Below are 6,000 nucleotides of genomic sequence, written 5' to 3'. Positions count from 1 at the left end.
AAATAATTCTTGGCTTCAAGAGAAGAGGTTTCCATTTTCAGACCTGGAGTAAGACTAGTGTGGGAAGGGTACTCTGCTGAACACTAAATCAAGATGAAGACCTATATAGAACCAGGAAGCTTGGTCAGATGTGCCATTGCTGAGGTCCTGGGTGACACCAGCCGCATGTGCTCTCTCTAGTTTATCGGGAAGGGACCATGTGCCAGCCCTCGACGCCAGCACTTCTGCATCAGAGAAGCCCCAGCCTTGAGCCTTTGCCAAAATCTGACATTATATTGTCAAAGGCATTGTTAGGCATGCAGCTCCTGCAAGGTGGATGTCTACAGAAGTGCTTGCCCTTGTATGTGTCCAGTTTCTGTATCTGCTCATAGATGCAGTTGGTGCATCAGCCGAGTGGTGGCAACTGGCCATCCACACAGCATGTATACAACTGTGTGTCTTGCCATAAATCTTTTTGCTAAAGATAAAAGAAACCTTTTCTTTCCTCTTCCTTTCTCTCTCTCTTTCTTTCTTTCTTTCTTTCTTTCTTTCTTTCTTTCTTTCTTTCTTTCTTTCTTTCTTTCTTTCTTTCTTTCTTTCTTTCTTTCTTTCTTTCTTTCTTTCTTTCTTTCTTTCTTTCTTTCTTTCTTTCTTTCTTTCTTTCTTTCTTTCTTTCTTTCCTTCTTTCTTCTTCCTTCCTTCCTTCCTTCCTTCCTTCCTTCCTTCCTTCCTTCCTTCCTTCCTTCCTTCCTTCCTTCCTTCCTTCCTTCCTTCCTTCCTTCCTTCCTTCCTTCCTTCCTTCCTTCCTTCCTTCCTTCCTTCCTTCCTTCCTTCCTTCCTTCCTTCCTTCCTTCTTTCTTTCCTTCTTTCTTTCTTCCTTTCTTTCTTCCTTTCTTTCTTCCTTTCCTCTTTTTCCTCTGTTGCAGGGTAACAGCAGAAGCAGGGGTGGGGCAGCCACGCTGGCTCAGGTGAAGTAAAGGAATCAGATAAACATGGATGATGCTAAGGCATCATTAACCATTAACCTTGTGAATTTAATGTTGTGAATCTGATACCTCTTCCCCAACCTCTCTTCTTTTTGTGGACTGCTGCTGTCCCTCCTGGACACACCTCCCACTGTGAATTGTGAGATATTGTACCTTGTTGTCAGCTGTGCAGGTCACCTTGTGAGTGCTCTGAGAAAATTAATCACCCCAGTCCTGACTGAAAATTCTCAGTCCTTCAATCTTCTGGTTGAATTCAACTGAATGAAGCATTTTATAATATGTAAAGTCTCACAGATACACATCCTGAAGAAAAACTGTGCTGCACAGTTCCTCAGTCCGAGCAGGCGCGGGCAAGATGGACAAGGGCAGACTCAGTTCTCACACAAATCAGGCAGCAGAAGAAGAGACCAGCTCCTGCCTGATACATGTACACTTGAGGCAGAAATTCTTGTTGTGCCATGGTGCTGCTTGAACCAGAGAAGGCAAGGTGTATTAACATGCACTGAGCATGAGAATCACAGAGGCTTCACATGACTGGGCTTCAGGCTGGGAAAATAATGTAAAATAGCACCAAGCTTTCTGATAGTAAATATCAAAAACTCACCAGAAGGAGGAGAGTGACTTCTTATTAAAACACTTTTATTTCCTTGGCCAAAGAGCTTACACTGTTTCCTTATCCCTTCAGGCTTCACTTCATGATATACTTCTGAGGCCACACATCTTCATCTGTTGCTACTGTGCAGGAATATAGCCCTGCATACCCCACACGTGGGTGTGCAGTACTGCAGGGGTTGTTGTGGGATAAGACCTGAAGAAATTGCCATGACACAAGCCTCTATGTGTAATACCAATGGTTTGTTTAAATTATTATGCTTAATGTTGGCAATGATAATGAGTTACCATGCATTACAGTACTGGCTTTGTTTCTCTTTCCAAATTTGGTCCCTTCTGACACTGGAGCAAGGTTTTACCCATCTGAATCACTGCATATCATCAGGTGTGGTCAATAGGCACAAGATTGTCCTTCAACAGCCCATCTCCTCTCCTGGAAGCTGTGGCTGAGAGTATGGTTGCCATGGTGGTAGCAAGACAATTAAAATGGTTTTATAACCAGCTGAAGGTGCCGACGGTTTCCAGGATACCATATATTCTAATCAATCTATTCTCTGACAGACCTTGGAGTGAAGCCAGGTCCAATGACAGCAGTTGGTGGCTTTTAATGTTCTCTTCCTTCTTCAGCCCTCTAGGGTTAATATTCCTGCATGGATTTGAAGCTACAGTTCAAGATAAAATAACCCCTCCATTCTTTTTGGATGTGGTGCCTTTCATTATGCATCCTTTAGTCTGGGCCACATAGCACAAAACATTGTATAAAGTTATCACCATGCTTCTGAACTCTTGACCTGCAAGAAGCTGAAGTAGCTTCCTTGCTGCTGATGCGGGTGCTGCCCTTAAGCTGAGCACAGGCAATAAGGGATCTCTTTGTTAGAGGCTCCTCCTAACAGGCTGTGCTGCTCTCCCTGCCAGGCCATTCCCCGTGGGTGGTGGGGGCTGGAAGCAATATGTTGGAAGTCACACTGTATCCCAACAGCCTGGGATTCAGATCTGTCAAGCAGTGGCTCATTGTTAGTACAACTTCTTCCAGAGCACCAGGAAAAGAAAAGGCAACTTAAAACTTTTTATGACCTGCTGACACATGAGTCTGGTGGAATCAACTCTCTGTGAATCCAGGGGAATAGTGGAGGGTTTGGATATCTGCTGCTTCTAAAGGGTTGTTATTCCCTGCAGGTAGTGATGCCAGCTGAAAGGCTCCTCCAATATACATCTGGTACTTCCACCTGGCTTACATGTATCTACATTGTGGGTAGGTGATGCCCTGTGCTGGGTCAGCACTACATATGGATGTATAGTAATTTTATGAAGGATTCTTGGATGTATAGTGCCTTTCTGAGGGCTGCTTCTATCTTTGCCATAACTCAAGAGCAGTTGAATTCCCATTTTAGAATTTCTAACTCTCATATAGCTCATATAGACCTGAGGTGATTATGTAGTCCCAGGTAGGTAACTGTGTCCTGCCTACCTGACTCCTGCAAGTCTGGGTAAGTTTGCAGTGTGAGGCAACAATATGGCACAAAATGACACTCCTGTTTGCTACCACTTTTCCCCCCCTTTCTAGAAATATTAGCTCAGGGCTGCTCTGTGTGGCACTGGTCACTTCACTGGTACAGGTGCCTGAATGGGTTTCAATTTCAGGGCTTTTCTGCAATTTGTTGCAGTACTGTCTAGCTCAATGTTCTCAACTTTTCTTTTTCTTGAATTCTGACTTACAGACAGAATGCCTAAGCCAACCACAGTTATCAGTATTAAAATTAGCCTGCTCTGATTAAACCTTCTAGGGTTGTGAAGCCTGTTTTGGAAGCTGCTGGTCTATGTCTTTACAATGTCAGTAGCATACAATTGATCACTGTATATCATTTGCCTTAGGTTATCAGGCCTTGCATGACTTGCCTGAATTTCCAGCATGCTCATAGATTTGCTAGCTCTTCACTCTCTGTTTGGATTTACCTGATCCCTACAGCTGGAAGAGTCTGCAAACAGCTTCACAGAAGGGGCACTCCACCCAGACAAATGCTCCTGGCATCTGGTGAAACAACAGATTTGTAAGCATTAGCCTGCTCCATTAGTCTCCAGGTTAGAGGCTCATTGAAAGACCCCAAGGTAAACCAAAAGAGTTGTCTGGAGAATTTTTCTCCCTTAGGAGCCAGATACCTTCAACATTTCTTCAATGACCAAAGAGAACAGTTTGGAAAAGTCTTAATTTAGCTATGCAAATGGAAGGTTATGGGTTTCTTAAAGCTATATTGAAACATATTTTTTCCATTATTTCCCCTTGACACTATTAGGTCTTCCTGTCTCTTTGTTTTGAAATATTTTGTTTCAAAATATGTTTAGGAGCTTAAGTTCTAATGAAGTATGATAATTACCCAACTAACAATGAACTTAACCAACTACCCCAGTTGGAATGATTTACTGCTTTCAAAGGAACTGGTGCTGGCTTGCCTTTTGTCTTTCTACTTAATGCCTCTCTAATATTCTTCTCTGGACACAATGACTTTCTGAATTGTTTTTTCTCCCTTTTCTTTTTCTTTTTCTTAAACAGAATGCTAAGTTCCTCCACCACCTAATTCTCTGCATACAAAGGAAGATTTAATATCCTCTAAATGACTATAAAGAACAAACCTACCAGATGGCAGACTTTGTTGCTCAAGGGGGATGCAGGCTCCTTTTCTTGTAGAAGCATTTCAATGTGGTTTTGAAAGACAGTCACTAGATCACACACACACACACACAGAGGATGTATTAATCTTTTCCTTAGTGGGGTGCTGTGATATAACTCAGGAGAGGTGCAAAAAGAAGGAAATAGTTAGTGATCCAGCAAAAGAAACAAATGAAGCTGCATAGGAACCTTTTTTGTTAATCACAGAATCATAGAAATATTCAGGCTGGAAATGACCTTTGGGATTACCAAGTCAAACCAATAACCCTACTCTACAAAGTTCACCCCTAAACCATATTCCCAAGCACCACATCTAAATGACCTTGAAACACATCTAGGGTTGGTGATGCAACCACCTCTCTGGGCAGCACATTCCAGCATCTGACCACTCTTGCTATTAAATTTCTTTTCCTAATGTCCAGTCTAAATCTACCCAGTGACAGCTTGAGGCCATTCCCACTTGTTCTATCACTAACTACCTGTGAGAAGAGACCAGCACCAGCCTCTCCACAATGTCCTTTCAGGTATTTGTAGACAGCAATGAGGTATCCCTTCAGCCTTCTCTTTTCCAAACTAAACAGCCCCAGCTCCTTCAATTGCTCTTCATAAGGTTTATTCTCCAGGCCCTTCCCCAGCTTCATTGCCCTCCTCTGTGCTTGTTCCAGCACCTCCACATCTCTCTTGTATTGAGGTGCCCGAAACTGGACATAATACTTGAGGTGTGGCCTCACCAGAGCTGAGTACAAGGGGACAATCACCACTATACTCCTGCCAGACACAGAACTTTTGAGACAAGCCAGGATGCCATTGGACTTCTTGGTCACCTGGGCACACTGCTTGCTCGTATTCTGTTGCTTGTCAATTAGAATCCCCAGGTCCCTTTCTGCCAGACAGCTTTCCAGCTACATTTCCCCAAGCCTGTAGTGTTGCTTGGGATTGTTGTGACCAAAGTGCAGGACCTGGCATTTGGCCTTGTTGAAGCTCATTCCATTAATTTCTTGAATCTCTTTGAGAAACAAGTTAATGATGACCTTGAGCATCTTAGCACAAGTGTTGAGATGTAGTGTCTGGATATTAGGCATAACTTTACAAACCTGAAGCATTTAAGAAAGTTACTAGCATTCAAAGACTACTCTGCCAGATTTAAATAAGGATGTTGCTGAGATATAGTCAATGCTCTTCAGGAAGAAATTGTTCTGCTTCATTCCTATGTCAGAAGCCAACTTACTAACAAGATTAGATGGTTAAAACAAGGACTTTTTTTAAGAGCAGAAGTTCTAGTTATCACTTATTTTCCAAATATTTGGCTGAATAATTCATCTGAAACACAGGTAAAAAAATTCTCTTCATAGATTGTCTGAGAAAAGTTCACAATATTTACATATGGAGCTATTATTCAGACTTACTTGGTAAATAATTTATTGGAATAATCTGTGCTTCTGTGTCTCATTTGTGGCCAGCTCCTTGGGAGATGTTGATATTCTGATGATGTGATATGTTTCTGTTCCCAAGTGGGTGAGTGTAACTTTCTGTAATTATTTTGTGATGTGAGTGGATGTTATTATGAGTTTGAAATGTGTTTTCATGCCAAATTCACACTTGGTGAGTATTCCTACCAGCAAATGTGTTCCTTATGATAACTGTGGAAAGCAAACATGAAAAAGGAAGGAACACAGTCAAAGTGAATCCAGAAAAATATTCAGATGACCAGAAATGTGTTTGCAGGACACACTTATCTCTGTTGTAAAGCAATGTGAT

Source organism: Melanerpes formicivorus, unplaced genomic scaffold, assembly GCF_026170545.1.
Source record: "Melanerpes formicivorus ecotype bairdi unplaced genomic scaffold, bMelFor1.0.p_v2 SCAF_48, whole genome shotgun sequence".
Lineage (NCBI taxonomy): Eukaryota > Metazoa > Chordata > Aves > Piciformes > Picidae > Melanerpes > Melanerpes formicivorus.
This window is presented reverse-complemented; position numbering follows the sequence as displayed.